General features: G+C 47.2%; 1 long non-coding RNA gene and 1 pseudogene across 1 annotated transcript in view; both read right to left on the reverse strand.

Annotated features, from left to right (window-relative positions):
- Positions 1–20,545, reverse strand: part of LOC147596683 (uncharacterized) — a 698,175-nt gene that overhangs the window by 282,714 nt on the left and 394,916 nt on the right. The gene's annotated exons all lie outside the window — the stretch shown is intronic.
- On the reverse strand, positions 6,183–7,259 carry LOC147596688 (uncharacterized; annotated as a pseudogene).

The following is a 20,545-nucleotide window of genomic DNA, read 5'->3' on the forward strand; positions in this document are numbered from 1 at the left end:
AAGAGTATGCCCATACAAGCCATGAGCAGCCAGATGCTCTAGGAGAATGCTGCAGGACATGGTATCAAAGGCTTTACTAAAGTCCAGATAAACAACATCTACAGCCTTTCCCTCATCCACTAAGTGGGTCATCTTATCATAGAAGGAGTTCAGATTAGTCAAGCAGGACCTACCTTTCCTAAACTCATGCTGACTGGGCCTGATCGCCTGGTTGTCCTATATGTGCCACGTGATGGCACTCAAGATGATCTGCTCCATAACCTTCCCTGGCACCAAGGTCAGGCTGTCAGGCCTGTAGTTCCCTAGATCCTCCTCCTGACCCTTCTTATAGATGGGCTAGCCTCCAGTCAACTGGGACCTCCCTGGTTAGCCAGGATTGCTGGCAAATGATGGAGAGTGGCTTGGTGAGCACTTCCGCCAGCTCCCTCAGTACCCTCGGGTGCATCCCATCCGATCGTATAGACTTGTGTGTGCCTAAGTGGTGTAGCAGGTCGCTAACCATTTCCCCTTGGATTATGGGTGCTTCATTCTGCTCGCCTTCCCTGTCTTCCAGCTCAGGGGGCTGGGTACCTCGTTAAAAACTGGCCTTACTATTAAAGACTGAGGCAAAGAAGGCATTAAGTAACTCAGCCTTTTCCTCATCCTTTGTCACTATTAACATAATACAGTTCAAATTATTGGCTATTTTCACCTAAAATCAGATCTCCTTGAGGTACACACCTGTGATGGTTTAGCCCAAGTTACCACACAGTTTCTCACTCACCCTCCCCCTCCCCAGAGGGACTTAAATATAATTTAAATTTACATGTTTCTGTCTTAGAGGTTTGCACCAGTTTAGCTAAATTGATTCTTAGCCTGTGGCTCTATGAAATAAGAGGTCCAATTCTAGGAAACCTAGTACCAGAACCACTTTGCCTGCATAATGAAAAGAACTAAACCTGTATAAAATCACTGTGATGGTTTGAGGCCCCCCCCTGGAAAGTGTTGTAGAGCTGATTTTCTTTTGGTAGGTTAGCTGGTTTAGGTATCTGTTCTCCAACAACTAGCATAAAGCCAGCATAAGCACAATTTACAATTTATAGTATATCGAGTTTGATGTGCTTTTTTGTGGAAAAGTTCAGCTGCTAAATTTGCTCCTTGTTAAAATCTACTGTTGAGTCTTTGGTCTTTATTGTAATTTTAGAACTGTGATGGTTTAGCCCAAGTTACCACACAGTTTCTCGCTCACCCTCCCCCTCTCCAGCGGGATAGGGGAGAGAAATTGGGAAGAAAGAAAAACTCATGGGTTGAGATGAAGACAGTTTACTAGAATAGCAAAGGAAAACTACAATAATAACAGAATATAAGGTTATTAAAATATACAAAATGAACAATGTACGTTTTCTCACCCCCCGATGTCCCAATGACTGATACAGCCCATCCCAAGCAGCGATCACAGAAACGAAACCGAGCAGCAAGCAAAGGAGCGAAAGGGAGCCAGCAAGGTAGAGGGAACGATGCCAGCAAACGAGAGAGAAAGATGGATGCCATGAAGGCAGATACCTGCCCTGGCCAACCCCCACTTATCTACTGAGCATGACGTTTATTGCATGGAATACTCTCTTTGGCCAGTTTGGGTCAATTATTCTGTCTGTCTTTCTCCCAGCTTCCTGCATGTGCACATTAGCGAGACTTGGAAAGCAGGACAGTGACCTTGGTCTCATTCACAACAACTGGTATCATCAGGGTGTTTATCAACATTCTTCACACATGAAATCCAAAACACACCAGCTACTGAGAGGAAAATTAACTCCATCCCTGCTGAAACCAGGACAGTATCCACCTGTTATTTCATACCATCTGCATCATGCTTTTATATATATACACACATACAGATATCATTCCCTCAATCTATGGGCTAACCCTCCAAAGTCTATTGAGTTCATTTAGTCCTTGACTTTTGGCTCCATCTGTTGTAACAGTCTTTCAGGCAGGAGAGATGGTATGCAGTGAGGGGTTGTTGCCTGCTGCATCTGAAGCTTGCAGTTGGTACATCTGGCACGGCATGGCTGATGTATCATGTCCATGGTGTGCAATTTGAAGATGTTGATCTCGAAGAAGTTGTTGGGTGCCAGTTCGGGTTCCATCATCACTGCACGTCACACGTTGTCGTAGTTTAGCCCTTATTTGGACCAGACTATGCAGTTTCTCTCTCACTCCCCCCACCCTCCGAGAGAACAGGGAGAGATAATATAAGAAAAAAAAAAGGCTTGAGGTTTGAGATAAGGACAGGGAGAAATCCTTCCAGTTACTGTTACGGGCAAAATAGACTCGACTTGGGGAAAACTATTCATTTATTGCTAAAAACAGCAGGATAATGATACAGAGAACAAGATAACCTCTCCCCCCCCCCTCCGTCTTTCCAGGCTTAATGTTATCTCTACTACCTTCCCCCCACTGAGCGGCACAGTGGGGAAGAGGGAATGGGAGTCGTGGTCAGTTCATCACATGTTGTTTCACGCTGCTGCTTTGTCATCGGGGGAAGAACTCCTCACATTCCTCCCCTGCTCCATCATGGAGTCCCTCCCATGGGCCACAGTCCTTCGTGAAACTGCTCTGGCGTGGGTCATCTCTTCCACGGGGTGCAGTCCCTCTAGAACAGCTGTCCCAGTATGGGCCCTCCAGGGGCCACAGCCTCCTTCAGGCATACACCCACCCTGACATGGGGTCCTCCACAGGCTGCAGGTGTATCTCTGCTCCTCCGTGGACCTCCATGGGCTGCAGGGGGACAGCCTGCTTCACCATGGTCACCACCACAGGCTACAGGGGAATTTTGGCCAGGAGCAGCATTACTCCCCACCCTCCTTCTTCACTGACCTTGGCATCTGCAGCTGTTCCTCCCACAAGAAAAATTCTTCACAACAGGCTGACAGATGCCTCTCAGGATCTCTTTACATCTCATTCACATCTCATCTCCTCTCCACTTCTTGCAGCCGGGCTGGGCTGAGTTGGGCCCAGTCAGCCACCCGGCGGGGGGCCAGAGGGTGAGTCTTGCAAGGCCCACGAGGCTTGTGCCTCCCCCGTCTTCGCATCTCTCCCTTTTTTTCCTGTTTTCCCCTTCTTAAATACGTTATTGTAGAGGCATTATCACGGAACATTCTGATACCAATTGGCTCGGCCTTGGCCAGCAGCGGGTCTGCCCTAGGCCCGTCCGAGTCCACTGAACAAATGGGAGCAACTTCTAGCAGCTTCTTCCAGAATCTACCATTGCAGCCCCCCTTCACTAAACAAAACCAGAACAAATGTTCTTCGAAGCTCATTCTTCTCTGATGAGGGTGGTTCTTGTTGCAATACCTGAGATATGACATACAATAACTACAGAAATTATGACATACAGTTCTAATTATTGACTATTTTCACCTAAAATCACATCTCCTTGAGGTACACATCGGAATTCCCCGTCCTCCCGCATCACCCACCAGGTACATCCAGGTCCTTGAGCAAAAGCAATCCCATGGATGGGTTTCCCTTTGCCCAGGGGAGGAATAACCCAGACTGTCTTCCCCAACATATTCCTTACATGCACCACAGGGACTTTATCACCATCTACAGTACGTAGAAGTTCAGATTGGGCAGGGCCAGCTCCATTGGTTGACCCCCGAGTGTTGACTAGCCAAGTGGCTTTTGCTAAATGTTTGCCCCAGTTTTTGAAGGTCCCACCACCCATTGCTTTCAGTGTAGTCTTCAGCAGCCCATTATACCTTTCAGTCTTTCCAGAGGCTGGTGCATGATAAGGTATGTGATATACCCATTCAATGCCATGCTCTTTGGCCCAGGTGTCTATGAGGTTGTTTAGGAAATGAGTCCCGTTGTCTGACTCAATTCTTTCTGGAGTGCCATGTTGCCAGACAACTTGCTTCTCAAGGTCCAGGAGAGTGTTCTGGGCACTGGCATGGGGCACAGGATATCTTTCTAGCCACCCAGTGGCTACTACTACCACCATTGTAAGCACATGGGGCTTCCCTTTGTAGGTTTGTGGGAGTGTGATGTAATCATTTTGCCAGACCTCTCCCTATTTGTATTTCAGCCATCATCCTCCATACCACAGAGGCTTTAATTGCTTGGCTTGCTTAATTGCAGTGCATGTTTCACATTTGTGGATAACCTGTGCCATAGTGTCCATGGTTAAATCCACCCCTCGATAACAAGCCCATTTGTATATTGCATCTCTTCCTTGATGTTCCGAGGTGTCACAGGCCCACCAAGCTAAAAATAGTTCACCCCTGTGTTGCCAGTCTAAGTCCACTTGGGAAAAGTGGACATCTTACCAGCCTGATCCACTTGCTGGTTGTTTTGATGTTCTTCCGTGACTCAACTCTTGGGTACATGGGCATCTACGTGACATTTTTAAAACCAGATTCTCTAGCCAGGCAGCAATACCTTGCCACAATGTATCAGCCCAGATGGGCTTGCCTCTGCACTGCCAGTTGCTCTGCTTCCATTGCTTTAACCACCCCCACGGAGAATTTGCCACCATCCATGAGTCAGTGTAGAGACAGAACATAGGTCAAGGCTTGTCATTGCTCATGCCCCTCACTTCATAGAGGGGGCTTACAATCATACTGTAATTTGGAATATGCATTCTCCAGAAACCCACAACGCCCAAGAAGGCTTGTGTTTCCTTTTTCTTAGTTGGTGGAGCCATAGCTGTTATTTTGTTGACCACATCCATTGGAATGTGACAACGTCCATCTTGCCATTTTACTCCTAAAACCTGGATCTCTTGTGCAGGCCCCTTGACTTTGCTTTGTTTTATGGCAAAACCGGCTTTCAGGAGGATTTGGATTATTTTCTCCCCTTTCTCAAAAGCTTCTGCTGCTGTGTTGCCCCATACGATGATGTCATCAATGTATTGCAGGTGTTCTGGAGCTCCACCCTTTTCCAGTACAGTCTGAATCAGTCCATGGCAAATGGTGGGGCTGTGTTTCCACCCCTGGGGCAAGTGATTCCAGGTGTACTGGACAGCCCTCCAAGTGAAAGCAAAATGTGGCCTGCATTCTGGTGCCAAAGGGATGGAGAAGAATACATTGGCGATATCAGTGCTGGCATACCACTTGGATGCCTTGGACTCCAGTTCATACTGAAGTTCTAGCATGTCCAGTACAACAGCACTCATTGGTGGCATAACCTCATTCTGGCCACGATAGTCCACTGTTAGTCTCCGTTCTCCGTTAGATTTTCTCCCTGGCCATATGGGACTGTTAAAGGGTGAGTGAGTCTTGCTATCACTCACTGGCTCTACAGTTGACAAATCATCTTATGGATGGGAATCAGGGAGTCTCAGTTGGTGCGATATTGCTGCCGGTGCACCGTGGTGGTAGGGATTGGTACCTGTTGTTCCTCAACCTTTAGCAACCCCACAACGGAAGGGTCCTTCGAGAGATTGGGCAAGGTGGACAGCTGTTTATTTTTCTCTGTCTCCACAGTGGCTATACCAAAAGCCCACCGGTGCCCTTCTGGATCTTTGAAATACCCACTCCTGAGGTAATCTATCCCAAGGATGCATGGAGCATCTGGGCCAGTCACTATGGGGTGCTTTTGCCACTCATTCCCTCTTAGGCTCACTTCAGCCTCCAATACAGTCAGCTGTTGGGATCCTCCTGTCACTCCAGAAATACAAATGGGTTCTGCCCCTTTATAGCTTGATGGTATTAGAGTACACTGTGCACCAGTGTCTACTAGAGCCTTATACTCTCGTGGGTCTGAATCCATACGGTCCAGTAAACTCAGTTGTCCCTCTCCTCCGCCTGGCTGGAGGCAGGGCCCCTCTAGTCTTCTTCATAGTATTCACTGCTCACTTCCTGTGAATATGAATTAGAATTCCCTTCCATAGGATCAGAGGCGAGGTCAGCCTTTCTATTCTGTCTGGTTAACTGTCCATTGGAGACTGGAGCAGCGATTTTCCTGGGAGAATCTCCCTTTGCAATTGTTTTTCCTGGCAACTCACGTATGCGTGTCTCTAGGGCCAAGGTAGGTTTCCCATCGCACTTCCTCATGTCCTCTCCTTGGTCACGCAAGGTAAACCACAGGGTATCTCGCCGCGTGTACCATTGCTCTTGAGCAGGGAAATGTTTACTCCTAATAGCTGAAATAGTGGTCTGTATGGGTGGGGAGTAGGATCTATCCTCTTTTAGTTGCTGGACCTACCGAGACAGTTTCTCCACAGCTGAGATGAGGGAGGAAGAGAGAGTTTCTTCATATTGCCAGAGCTGACTAGCCCATTCATCCATTGTTGATCCCTCGCCATCTTGCCAATTCAGTACTGCCCGTGAATTGGCATATGATGATGGTACGCTCCGTAGAGACTTCTGCCACATGAGCCATGTGCACTGGACTTCATCTGGATCTTGGGGTGACTCTTCACAATCTAGGTCACTACAAATGAATTCCAGCATGGCAAATTCCCTCAGGTACTGGATACCTCTCTCCATGGTGGTCCACTTGCCTGGATGATAGGTGACATCTTCCTTGAAGGGATATCTTTCCTTCATCCTTGATAGGAGTCACCTCCAGAGGCTGAGAGCTTGTGCACCTCTTCCAATCTCTTTGTCGATGTCCCCTTCCCTAGAAAGACATCCCAGCTGTTTAGCTTCCTTACCCTCTAATTCCAGGCTACTGGCCCCATTATCCCAGCATCGAAGCAGCCAGGTGACAAGGTGCTCGCTTGGACGCCGGCCAAAATCTTTTCGTATATCTCACAGCTTACTCAGGGATAGGGTTCGGGTGGTTTCTGTCTCGTTTATGAGTACCTCTTCTTCCTCCTCTGCCTGTGATGGTCCTGTTTTTTCCTCATCCCTTACTAAACGAGCTGACTTTCACTTCCAAGATTTCTTCTACTGTATAGGGATGACCAATACCAACACGGGTTGGTTCTCCGATTCAGCCGTAGTGTGGGTAGCTGGGGTTGGAGTAGCTGTAGTGCCTGTTGTTGAGGCTGGAGTAGCTGCAGCATCTGTCACAGGAGCTGGAGTAGCTGCAGTATCTCTTGGTTGATTTTCCCTCCCTCCTTCCTGAGGGTGCTGCATAACTCTGAGCAGGGTTTGGTAGATACTAGCCAGTGCCCAACACAGAGCAATACGCTGTGCCTCTTTGGAATAGCCATGGCATTTTCCTTTCAAATACTCTATCACTTCATCAGGATTCTGTAGTTGTTTGGGAGTGAAGTTCCAGACCATTGGAGGTGAGAAGCTCTCTGGGTACCTGCCCATATTCACCCACATGCCATGCCACCTCTGCCTCTCCAACCTCAAGGCAGATCTCCAGGTGATTTTTTTACGTAGTTGTTCAATCCTAAACAAAATCTGAAGCACATTCAGGACATATAGCAATAGGAGTATGCTGGCTTGCACATCCCAAGGATATACAAAATTCTCGAAAGCTGATGTGACTAGCTCAAAAGAAAAAGGGAAGGTAAAGGAGTAGGGGAAAAGTATCCTCCCCTGACTTCCCCATAGATTGTTTCTCCAAGGGGAAGAAGAAAAATGTGCGATTATTAATAATTCTTGCAAAATGGCTCCCGAAGTACAGAGATGCCAGCAATGCCGAAAACAAGGACCAGACTGATTTCATGATGAGTGATGTTATCATATCATAAGCTAGTAGTGCCCAGTACAACAAAATGAGAACTCCGATACATTTCCGAGAAGTGATAAACAGCACCAAAGGAAATATGTGATGCAACTGAGGATTTACTTAACACAACCATGCAAACATGTAGTACAACACTGTGACCAGGGACTCTTAAATAAAAATAATGAGCATTTGTAACAACTTTAACACACCCTGGTCAGATCTGTCGTTACCTTAACCCTTCGTGCCCCACGTTGGGCACCAAAAGAACTGTCGTGGTTTAGCTACAGTCAGCAATCGAGTACCACACAGCTGCTCAGTCACTCTCCCCAGAGGATGGCGGAGAGAATCGGGAAGAAAAGAAAACTCGTGGGCTGAGATAAAGGCAGTTTGCTAGGATAGCAAAAGAAAAGATAATTATGTGTGTGTGTATATATATATAAAATAATGATAATAACACTAATAGAAAAATAATAAGAATAATAATAGTTTGTGATAGTTCGGCCCCGATCTGGACCAGACTACGCAGTCTCTCTCTCACTCCCCCCACCCTCCGAGAGAACAGGGGGAGATGATATAAGAAAAATGGCTCAAGGTTTCAGATAAGGACAGGGAGAAATCCTTAAAGTTACCATTACGGGAAAAACAGACTCAACCTGGGGAAAACTATTCATTTACTACTAAAAACAGCAGGATAATGAGATAGAGAACAAGATAACCGCCTTCCACTCCTCCCTCTTCCCAGGCTTAACATTATCTCTACTACCTTCCCCCAGCGAGTGGCACAGGGGGGAAGAGGGAATGGGGGTCGCGGTCAGTTCATCACGCGTTGTTTTATGCTGCTGCTTCATTGGCAGGGGAAGAACTCCTCACATTCCTCCCCTGCTCCTTCGTGGAGTCCCTCCCACAGGCCACAGTCCTTTGTGAAACTGCTCTGGTGTGGGTCATCTCTTCCACGGGGTGCAGTCCCTCCAGAAAGGCTGCCCCAGGGGGCCCTCCATGGGCCACAGCCTCCTTCAGGCCTCCACCTGCCCCAGTGTGGGGTCCTCCACAGGCTGCAGATGAATCTCTGCTCCTCCATGGACTCCATGGGCTGCAGGGGGACAACCTGCTCCACCATGGTCGTCACCACAGGCTGCAGAGGAATTTTGGCCAGGAGCCGCATTACTCCTCCCCCTCCTTCTGAACTGACCTTGGCGTCTGCAGCCGTTCCTCACAACAGGCTGGCAGACGCCTCTCAGGATCCTTTTTACATCTTATTCACTTCTCATCTCCTCTCCACTTCTTGCAGCCGGGCTGGGACAAGTTGGGCCCAGATGGCCACCCAGTGGGAGGCCAGAGGGTGAGTCCTGCAAGACCCACAAGGCTTGTGCCTCCCCCTCTCTGCCCCTGCTCAGCTGCTTCAGATATTATCTTTTTTTTTCTGTTTTGCCCTTCTTAAATACAATATCGCAGAGGCGTTATCAGGGAGCATTCTGCTACCAATTGGCTCAGCCTTGGCCAGCAGTGGGTCCGCCCTAGGCCTGGCCGAGTCCACTGAACAACGGGGAGTGTGTCAGGGACTGAAAGAGTTAATGTCTCAAACATTGTTGTGGCTGTGGCGCTGGGTGCAGTCTGCATAGGGGAGGTAGAGGCCACGTGGGGGATGTGTAGCTCCCCAGGCCCCTATTAATGACTTGCCAAATATGGCCAGGGGTCAGACAGGGCTTCCGACCACTCCTCACATTTAGCGCCTGCTTCACCACCTACACAGAGGACTCAGAACTTTCTGGAATCAGACGCTTCAAGGGGCAGAACTGGAGGCGGGGATTAGGGTATAAAAGACACTGCCTGAGGGAGCCGCGTGGGAGCCCCCACCAGAAGACCATCATGGCTGCCCGCCACCAGAAGCCACGTGCTCGCTACCCCACCAGAGGATCCGCGCGCCCGCCCGTCATCGTTGTCACTGGATCCAAGGGTGGTGATATCTCTTTCCCTCTTTTCCTCTGTCTCTTTTCTATTTTCCTTTTTCTTCTTAGAAATATTCTGACAAGAGCCTCGGCTACCAACCCCCTCTATGCTTTCCAGGCTTCCAAAGTTAAGTCGTTCCTTCAAATGTTAAATAAAATTCTAAATTGATTGTTTGGTGTCGGTTCACCTTAATTTAGTCCGAGGGAATCACAAACCTGCTACGGCTCCGCGCGGTAACAATTGGCGTCACCGACAGGATTCCCTCGTTAGTACTAAAGCGATCGTTAAGCCCATGCCTTTACCGCGGCCCCCCCCTCTGAGGAGCGTCATACGCAGAGGGGATTAGTTCCCTGGAATTGTAGAATTAGAAGGGATCAGTTCCCTGGGATTGTAGGACTAGAAAGGGATCAGTTCTCTGGAATTGTACTAGAAGGGATCTGTTCCCTGGAATTGTAGACACTATGGCCTCCCAGGGAGGTCTGATTGTAGGTTGTAACTTTCTCCTAGAGAAACTAGAGGGCTGTAATGCCCAACCTTCTTCCCCTGGTATGGCTTGGGCCCAAAGTAATTGGCATGATCCACAAGCTGCCATTCTGGCAAAGGAACAAACACTTAAACTTGGAAAGGGAAAGGCGTTGGTTTTTGGGGTTTTAGGAGCTGCTTTGGTGGCAGCACAGTGGAATCTACAAGCTGTAGTGGATCGAATCTCCAGTCTGACAAACGGAAGATTTAAATATGGAAAGGGAAAAGTGAAAGAAGGGATTAATACCAAGGAATCAAGCTGATAAATAGTGATCAATGATTTACTAACCTTGAGAGAAAGAACAGTAGAGCCATAAACTTAACATAACGAGATACTTTCAGGATGCTCTAGCAGGGGCTAAGATAAGTTAGATGAACACCCTGAGGGGGTACAGACACACTGTCTGAGACCAAGATAAAGGGACTTAAGTTTAAAACCAACTGATAGGGTGGAATAACCAAGGAAACTGGGAACCAGCAAAGATAAGTCAGAAAGAAACCACCTTGGCAGCAAGAACAAAGCAGGACAAAGGTCTGAATCCACGCAGCTGGACATAGTGATAAGGAGGAGAGAACGACCACCAGAGAGACTGTGACTCCTGAGCACAGACACAAGATGGACGCAGAGACCGGGGAATAACCTGTCGTGGGAGGAAACTTAAGATAATGATTTCTCAGAAACCTAATTAATATATAACCAAGTCCGCGGGAATTCTATGAATTTGCATATCTATGATGCATAAATACTGTATGTGATAAATGATTTTAGTCCCAAACAGAACTCCAATTACAGTTTCCAATTTATTGAATAGAGGCAAGCAAACAGCGCTCGGTGCGCCGGGAGTCTCCGCTCCACCAAGACGCACATCCCTTTGTTCACAGTTACAGTATTTATAACCTCTCCCGGTTCCCCCACCTTGCCTGTCTCCTTTTTTTTTGGGAGCTCACAATCTACATTCCATTGGTTACTCACACCGTTTGTGACAGGTGCTGACTGGCTAAGAGCATGTCTCCGGCCACTATACAGATAGATGTTAATTAGCTAAAAGTACCAAAGTGGCTGATCCCATATTTGGAGTTGTTTACATGCCTGTGGCCATCAGCCCCCAGCCCAGTTTTCCCGCCTTTTGCTTGCTCCACTGTTCAGTGTCCTTCTTATAACCTTGCAGCAGGTAAAACCTCTAATTATGTTAAACTACAGGAGTTAATCCTGCCAAACACATCTCAATAACTCAAATACATTTACAACAAAACTTATATACAGTTTACAAAAAAATGGGCTTAAAACTATGTACATATCATCCTGTTTCTCCTAAGCCTGTGGCTATATAAGAACATACAGGATAATCAAAGATTCCATATACAAAGAGGGTCACATTTCACCATGCAACCCTAGTATTGCTTCACATTAACACGAATCAGGTGAACATATCTCACAATCCCCTATCTTCTTTTTGTTGGTATTGATTCATGTTTTTGTTTCCAATCGTGCTAACACTTGCCAAATTGATGTTAATTCTGGATCCTCTTTTGTTTTTATTATATTCAGGGAATGGTTTCTTTCTTTCCCTGGTTCTGGATCAATAGATATCACTAAATGTATTAGCTTAGTAAAGCAAGGTATTAAACATGGAATTATTAATAATCCTCCACATATCCCCAATATAACTATTCCAATTTTAGTAAGCCAACCACTGCCCATAAAATCTCCCCATACTTCCCCTAAATTGATTCCATTCCAAGTCTGAACTGGAACATGCACAATTTTCTTCATTTCCTTTGCAAGCTCAGTTATAGCTTTTTCTTCATCATCAATTTCTAGACAGCAATTACTAAGATTAAATTTTCCACAAACACCCCCTTCTTGTGCTAGCAAATAATCCAAAGCTAAGCGATTTTGATATAGGGCAGTTCTCATCTTCGTGTTCTGTTTTGCAATTAATCCAAGTGCATTTCCGGTTTTATTTACAACTATTTCTACTACAGCTTGTAACTTTATTATTCTATTAAGCATATATATTGGGGTTCTGTAGCCCCAGGATCCGTCTTCTGCCCATTTAGCTGGATCATAATAGGCAATGTTTCTTTCAGGAGGCCATTCGTTATCTTTCCAATTTCCAATCTGTAAGTCTCGCTTATGGCACCTTTTTTTTAACTCTTCGGCTTCAGTATACACCTGAACCCCTAGCTGTTCTTCCCTATTTATGGGTAACAGGAAAAAACTGGGTCTTATAGTTCCTAATACACAGGATCCTGTCCAATTCTTTGGCAAATATGCATAAGCTGATTTGCCACAAATCCAATAATGTCCTTCAGGAGTTGGCCAACCATGTGGTATATTTGTTCCATTGGTCCAATTCTTAAATTGATTATTTATTTCCAGGGGGCTTCCCCACTTATCCCAATTATTCCGAGTTTCATTCTATAGGTAACCTCCTTCACACTCCAGGTTACCTACTTGACCCCCATTGTCCCTTAAATTTTGCCAACAACTTTTTCCAATTATACTTGTTTGGAGTACCCATTGTTGTTTCCTATTACCTTTTCCCATTGTTTTCCATATTTGGGGTTCACTTATGTTGCTTTCCATAGCCTCCCATGGCCATAGTTCACCTTGATTTGTTCCACCACAAACATAAGTTAGTTACATTTAATGATTTAGCTATGTTTTCTGCAAGATTTACAAATATATTTTTAGCAACTTTGGGAATTTCATATTTCACTCCTGTTTCTATCTCATGGTAAAAAGAGTTAAACAATAACAAATATTTTGGTTGTCTGGATTAATACTTCCTCCACTCTACACTTCCACAATCTGTGTCTGGGTCATCATCAATTGCATCACATGCATCAAAGGACACCCAGACGGGTATGGTAATTATCTCACTTGATCCCATTAATTTCCCATTTTGGTCATTTGTTCTAATTTCCACCCAATATTGATAAGGGAGTTCTTTTGGATCATAACATACAGCTTTGTTCCCTTCTTTGCACAAGGCATACTGCGTCTGGTTATTAATACAGTTTCCCAGCTTCTGACCCTTACAGTCATAAATAGTATGATAGACCAAAGTCAGGGAGGTTATTCTTCCCCTCCTTGTGGTCACTGCACACTGACTGCAGTTACTCACTGTCAGGAAGCTCACCCCTAACACGGTTAGAAGAGGTCCGGTTAGGGCCATAGTGCTCGGCAGTCACGGCCCGAAGGTGTTGCAGCCCTTGGTAGACTTCTTAAACCGCAGCACTGGTTCCCACTCCGGTCTTGCCCTCTCCTTTACCTTTGGTGTTCCAAAAGGGGTGGTTCCTTTAAGGGTCAAGTGGGATCAGAAAGTAATTTCTGTGCAGTTGTTAACCGTCCTTTTAAAACCTGTATGTTATGTCCCAAAAGTTTATACTTCCTCTACACCAGTCTTCAATATATTTTAAAAGAACCTCTGTTATTATAATGTTTGTTAAGAACCTTTTCAGATTGCTACAGAAGTTGCCACAATGAAATTTCCCCAGTTACTCAGCTTATTGAGGTGTTGAATTCTGTTGTCAGCAGCCCCGATCCAGGTTTACTTTCGTTTTAACACTATTTTGGTCTCCCCTGGTCTCGAAGTCACGGTCCACTCGGAAATGGGTCCTTTAACTCGTGACATGTGAGTCCACCCCTTCTCTGCAGTCCGGATGGCAGTATCTGTTGTTAACAAGACAAGAAAAGGTCCCTCCCATAGGGGAGATAAGGTTTCTTCTTTCCATGTTTTTATTAGAACCCTATCCCCGGGTTTAAATTGATGGATGGCAAATCCCAAAGGTGGTGTTTGAGCCATTATTCCCATTTCCCTTAGTTCTTTTTAGTCTCTCCCCAATAGCAATTATATATTTTTGCATATCATGATCTTCAACTATATTATTTCCCATATCTAGGTATCAAGTGTTCCAATAAAATTTTACCACCTTATAAGCCAAATTATTTCCTCTGGTTCGGTAATCTAATCCCTTTTGGTGTCCTCTTACATATACCACTGCTATCTCTTTTGGTTCTCTTAATGCCCTGTTGTAGTTCAGCCCCGATCGGGACCAGACTACGCAGTCTCTCTCTCACTCCCCCCACCCTCCGAGAGAATAGAGACAGATAATATAAGAAAAACGTCTTGAGGTTTGAGATAAGGACAGGGAGAAAATCCTTAAAGTTACCGTTATGGGCAAAACAGACTCGACTTGGGGAAAACTATTCATTTATTACTACAAACAGCAGGAGAATGAGACAGAGAACAAGATAACCTCCCTCCACCCCTCCCTCTTCCCAAGCTTAACATTATCTCTACTACCTTCCCCACCCCAAGCGGCACAGGGGGGAAGAGGGAATGGGGGTCGCAGTCAGTTCATCACACGTTGTTTCACACTGCTGCTTCATCATCAGGGGAAGAACTCCTCACATTCCTCCCCTGCTCCATCGTGGGGTCCCTCCCACGGGCCACAGTCCTTCGTGGAACTGCTCCGGCATGGGTCATCTCTTCCACGGGGTGCAGTCTCTCCAGAACGGCTGCCCCAGTGGGCCCTCCACAGGCCACAGCCTCCTTCAGGCATCCACCTCCCCCAGTGTGGGGTCCTTCATGGGCTCCAAGTGGATCTCTGCTCCTCCGTGGACCTCCATGGGCTGCAGGGGGACAACCTGCTCCACCATGGTCATCACCACAGGCTGCAGGGGAATCTTGGCCAGGAGCAGCATTACTCCTCCCCCTCCTTCTGAACTGACTTTGGCGTCTGCAGCTGTTCCTCTCACAAGAAAAGTTCTTCACAACAGGCTGGCAAACGCCTCTTAGGATCTCTTCACATCATCCAGCTCATCTTCTCTCCACTTCTTGCAGCTAGGCCGGGCCGAGTCGGGCCCAGTCAGCCACCTGGCAAGAGGCCAGAGGGTGAGACCTGCAAGGCCCATGAGGCCTGCACCTCCCCCTCTGCGCCTCTGCCCCTGCTCAGCTTCTTCACATCTTCTCTCTTTTTTTCTGTTTCCCCCTTCTTAAATATGTTATCGCAGAGGTGTTATCACGGAACATTCTGCTACCAATCGGCTTGGCCTTGGCCGGCAGCAGGTCCGCCCTAGGCCTGGCCAAGTCCCCTGAACAAAGGGGAGCAACTTCTAGCAGTTTCCTACAGAAGCTACCACCTTAGGCCCCCCCTTACTAAACAAAACCACAACATGCCCTTAAAATTCTTACTGTTAATTCCTGATGCATAAGATTCCTCCCTTGAGTATTAATTAAACCTTTTTCTTCCCAAATTTTTCCAAAAGTGTGGACTACCCCATATGCATACTTTGAATCTGTAAATATAGTCCCCTTGACTCTGAATACTCAAGTTTAATTTCAAAATCAGGTCCCTTCCTAATAAATTGTATTCTGTCTCAGGGAGTAAAAGTAAATCATTAAGGCAAATTTTCTTTTCTGTTTCTATTTCTACATCCTTTAAAATAGGTATTTTAAAAGGCTCTCCCTTTGCCCCCACCACTGAAATACAACTCTTTCCCTTTTCCACTCCCCTGGACATTTCTGAATAGTTGACTTTTCAGCTCCTGCACCCCCCGAAACCAAAACTTCTTCCCTATGGGGACCAATCAATAATTTTATCAAGGGCTCTGTTGATGTCAAAGTCCCCAGAAGATACAGCCCCTGACACCCTTACTCTTCCCTAAACATTCTCTCATCTCGTTCCCGCCCACGGCAGTTCCTCTGAACACATCCCCTCCCATTACAGTAGTAACAGACAGGGACCACGAACCCCCCTCGACAAGGCTGTCCCCGGGGTGTCCGCTCCACTCCCCCTCCCCTCTTCTCTCCAGACGGAGTCCCATTCCTCGAGCTTTCTCTTACTGCTGCTGCAAGAATTCTTGCTTTAGTTTTCTGTTTTTCCTCGTCTCTCCTAACATAGACTTTCTGGGCTTCTCTAAGTAACTCCTCTAATCCTCTTTCTTGCCAGTCTTCTAGTTTTTCTAATTTCCTTCTTATATCCCCCCAGGATTTAGCTACGAATTGTGTTCTAAGAAGTGTGGTCCCAGCCACTGTATTCGGATCAATTCCAGAGTACATTTGTAGGCTTTTTCTCAACCTCTCCATCCATTCTGTTGGAGATTCATCTTTTCCCTGTTGTTCATTAAATGCTTTATTAATGTTTTGCCCTCGGGGAACCGCTTCTCTTATTCCCTGTATAATTAGCGTTCTCAAATCCCTCATATTCTGTCTCCCTTGGGGTTGTTGATGATCCCAGTGGGGATCCACATGTGGCCATTTCTGATCTCCCGGGGGTCCTGCCTGATTCTGTCTTTCCCAAATTCTCATTCCGGCTTGCTTGATCATCCCTCTTTCCTCAGCAGTAAATAAGATCCCTAAAATGGACTGTATTTCTTCCCAGGTATAAGTATTGGGGCCTAGGAATTGATCCAGTTTTTCAGCTACTCTGAGGGGATCATCTAATAGGGTCCCCATTTCTTTCTTAAAATTTCTTACATCTGTGGTATTTAATGGGACTGCCACGAACCCGATGCCTCCCTGATTGCCTCCGAGGGGTACCTCTCATAAGGGATATAAAGAAACTCCCTCAGATACGGCAGTCCTGCTTCTTGTACATGCAGCCGGAGGCTGGGATACTACGGCCACTGGAGGGGGGGGAGCCGCCGCCGGAGGGGGATTGTTAAAATATGGAGGCGGATTGTTAAAATACGGAGGTGGTAGATTATCCAGTGGTTCCCATTTATCATCTTTTTCTTTCCCCTTTTCATTTTTATCTCCTTCTTCTTCCTCAAACTCCTCATCTGTTGTTAATGTAAGTATTGAGGCTGGAAAAGGACGTGAGGTCCCGATCCATAATTCTGCATAATCGCTTTCCTCCTGACTAAAAGGTTCCTTTAAGTTAACATATATATCTAAAGCCTGGCAGATCCAGTCTTCAAAGGATCCAAAAACAGGCCAAAAGACATGTGGTTTTAAAGGTTCCTTTGGCCATTCAATCATACAGTATTGAATCAATTTTAATTTACTTTTTCCTTTTCTGGGGCCCCTTTCATTCCAATTCCTAATCATCATTCCTAATGGACTTTCTACCGGTATGTCTGGTCATTTGCTCCCTTTCTCCTGGTCCTTGGTCTTCGATTTTGTCTGACCCATCTAGGAATTTTGCTGTGGCAATTCCTACAGCCCTTGGTTACCAGTAAGAGTGTCTTGCAGGGGTTTTAGGACCTATCACCCACCCACGAATCCTATAGGAATCGCTTTAGTCCTTCACCGGCCAAGTCCCTCGCGGGAGATTGGAACCGTGGTTAGAAGACCTCTAACCTCCTCTAAGGCGGAAGGATGCTGGGAAGGAACTAACGTGCATATTGTTGGGAGCAAGGGCATTGGAAAAATGAGTGCCCCAAGCGCAGAAATACCCCGACAGAAATGGAGACATCAGACTGATGGGAACCTGGGTCATCTACCCGAGCGGATCCACTGGTTAAAATTAAGCTGGGGGGGGCAGGAAAAGGGAGTGAAATTTCTGGTTGATATGGGCGCTTCCTTTTGTGTCCTAAATCAAGAATTTGTACCCGTCAGTAATGATTCTGTAAATACAGTGGGAGCCGCTGGAGGAGGAGGCAGGGAAAGAGCCTGGAGATGCCCTGAGCAAGGAGGCGCTGCCCACAGCCCCGGGGAAAGGCCCGTCCCCCGCCTCGCCCAGCAGCGCCGCAAAAAGCGTTGGGAGGAGGAGGAGGGGCTGCCCACCCCGAGGGCCCCACCGTACCCGTCTGCTGCGCCTGGATGCGCAACTGCCCCACGGCGCCGCCCCGCCCCGGGCGCCGGCTGCCCCACGGGGAAGCAGGAGGACGTCTACGAGCTGCGCCCCCTTCCCCCCCCCCCGCTCATCCCCTCCCAAAAGAAAAACAAAACAAAACAAAACAAAAAACTGCTACAAGTACACAAATTGGTGGATAAACAGCTAAAACCTAGTCATATAGTCCCCACTTCCCGCCTTTGCTTACAGATCCACCATAGATATGAAAAAGAGACTCCTGAACAACAAAACTTAATTTTATTGTAAACCATATATAAACCAGGTTAACAACAATTAACAACGAGGAGAAAAAAAAGAGGAACTGTGAAAAGAGCTTATTCACAACAATTATGGTAGTAGCAGTAAAAAACAGAAGCCAAAATGAAAATATTGGCAGCAATGGCAACACCTAACAATAAAAAAAATAATATTCTCAGATGCCCCCAATTGACCGCTTCAACAGCCCAGCGGCAGGAGGCGACAGCTCTCTCTCTCTCTCTCTCTGTCCCCGCAGCAGGTCTCATGGAGCTGGAAGTGAAACAACAACGAGAAGAAAAACCTTGATCCTACCTAAATCAACCATGAAAGTTAAAGGAGACCTCTTGGGATTAACAATACCAACCTCGTTAATCGCCTCCCATGGTGACTGAGTGCTCGTCTGGGTCTCTCCTCTTCACCGAGTGGCGACAGCTCGATAGTGGTATTCTAATGATAAGAGAACATTGCACCACCATAGCTAAGCAACAACAACAATAAAAAAATAATAATAAAAGGAATAAAGGAAAAGAGAAAGCATTACCGCTTGTGGATCCACCGACATCTTGGAGACGGGCGCTGAAGGTGGTGGCTCCTGCTGCTCAGGTGATGTGCGCGTGCGTGGCACCTCGCGGTTGCTCCTTTTATGGATTCCAAGTCTGGGATTGCGTATGCGCAGTCCCTCCCTTGGAAAGCTCTGGAAAGGGACCTGGGATGCACAACTCTCTCTTTCAGAGGATGCTGGGATTGAAGCAGGCATCCTGGGTAGTAGTCCGGCCTGCCTTCAAGGTCACAACTCCAACCTTGCGCAGGCGCAGTCACCCATTTTTGGGAAACAAAAAAAAAAAAAAAGAAAACCCAAACTAAACAGGGAAAAACACTGCCCCGCTTCTGCGGAGCCTGTCTCAGCCATGATGAGGTGACAGGTGTGTTCTGGTTTTGTTAGTGAGGGGGGGCCTAAGGTGGTAGCTTCTGTAGGAAACTGCTACAAGTTGCTCCCCTTTGTTCAGTGGACTCGGCCGGGCCTAGGGCGGACCAGCTGCTGGCCAAGGCCAAGCCAATTGGTAGCAGAATGTCCCGTAATAATGCCTCTGCGATAACGTATTTAAGAAGGGGAAAACAGGAAAAGAGAGGGAGAAGATGTGAAGCAGCTGAGCGGGGGGCAGAGAGGGGGAGGCGTGAGCCCTGTGGGCCTTGCAGGCCTCACCCTCTGGCCTCCTGCCGGGCAGCCGACTAGGCCCAACTCGGCCCAGCCTGGCTGCAAGAAGTGGAGAGGAGATGAGACGTGAATAAGATGTAAAAAGGATCCTGAGAGGTGTCTGCCAGCCTGTTGTGAGGAACGGCTGCAGACGCCAAGGTCAGTCCAGAAGGAGGGGGAGGAGTAATGCGGCTCCTGGCCAAGATTCCCCTGCAGCCTGTGGTGATGACCATGGTGGAGCAGGTTGTCCCCCTGCAGCCCATGGAGGTCCACGGAGGGGCAGAGATCCACCTGCAGCCCGTGGAGGACCCCATGCCGCAGCAGGTGGAGGCCTGAAGGAGGCTGTGGCCTGTGGAGGGCCCACGCTGGGACAGCTGTTCTAGAGGGACTGCACCCCGTGGAAGAGATGACCCACGCCGGAGCAGTTTCATGAAGGACTGTGGCCCGTGGGAGGGACCCCACGCTGGAGCAGAGGAGGAGTGCGAGGAGTTCTTCCCCCGACGATGACACAGCGGCATAAAACAACGCATGATGGACTGACCGCAACCCCCATTCCCTTTTCCCCCCCATCCCGTGCCGCTCGGGAGGGGAGGTAGTAGAGATAATGTTAAGCTTGGAAAGAGGGAGGGGTGGGGGGAGGTTATCTTGTTCCCTGTCTCATTCTCCTGCTAATTTTAGAAATAAATGAATAGTTTTCCCCAAGTCGAGTCTGTTTTGCTTGTGATGGTAACTTTAAGGATTTCTCCCTGTCCTTATCTCAAACCTCGAGCTTTTTTCCTTATATCATCTCCTCCTATTCTCTCGGAGGGTGGGGGGAGCGAGAGAGAGACTGCGTAGTCTGGTCCCGATCGGGGCTGAACTACGACACAGGTGTCAAAAGGAAATTGTTTTAAGGCTGCAACTGTCAGAGAAGGGCTCCAGACGATTTTCCAAATGATGATGTAACTATTAAAGAAATAGATCATATTCTTCTTTGCAAACATTCCAACAATGAGAGGTGAGAAGATGCAGTAGAACTCCCTTCGGTATGTCAAACTGTCTATTAAAATTCAAAAGTGGTCCATCTGACAGGTGGACCTCTCCCCAGAAACCATGTGTGTTCCCCCCTATTTGAAGGCTGAATAGTATTTTGTTTGGTTGCGTTGAAGCCATCACTTGTAAAATCAGGCCTGGAGACCTACCTGAAACTTGATCTTGTTTTGAGGAAAATGTTGGGACTCACGA

This window comes from Chlamydotis macqueenii, chromosome W (genome assembly GCF_036417535.1).
Source record: "Chlamydotis macqueenii isolate bChlMac1 chromosome W, bChlMac1.mat, whole genome shotgun sequence".
Lineage (NCBI taxonomy): Eukaryota > Metazoa > Chordata > Aves > Otidiformes > Otididae > Chlamydotis > Chlamydotis macqueenii.